Genomic DNA, 520 nt, shown 5'->3' on the forward strand with positions numbered 1-520 from the left:
AGGAGTAGGAAAGGGGGAGTCCTACTCCTACTAGGAGGAGGACTCCTCCTCCTTGGCGCGCCCACAAGGGCCGGCCGGCCTCCCCCCTCCCTCCTTTATATACGGGGGCAGGGGGGCACCCCATAACACACAAGTTGATCTACGGATCGTTCCTTAGCCGTGTGCGGTACCCCCCTCCACCATATTCCACCTCGGTCATATCGTTGTGGAGTTTAGGCGAAGCCCTGCACCGGTAGAGCATCATCATCGTCACCACACCGTCATGCTGAAGGAACTCATCCCTGAAGCTTTGCTGGATCGGAGCCCGGGGATCGTCATCGAGCTGAACGTGTGCTGAACTCGGAGGTGCCGTACGTTCGGTACTTGGATCGGTCGGATCGTGAAGACGTACGACTACATCAACCGCGTTGTCATAACACTTCCGCTTACGGTCTATGAGGGTACGTGGACACCACTCTCCCCTCTCGTTGCTATGCCATCACCATGATCTTGCGTGTACGTAGGAAATTTTTTGAAATTA

The sequence above is a fragment of the Triticum aestivum genome, chromosome 6B (assembly GCF_018294505.1).
Source record: "Triticum aestivum cultivar Chinese Spring chromosome 6B, IWGSC CS RefSeq v2.1, whole genome shotgun sequence".
Lineage (NCBI taxonomy): Eukaryota > Viridiplantae > Streptophyta > Magnoliopsida > Poales > Poaceae > Triticum > Triticum aestivum.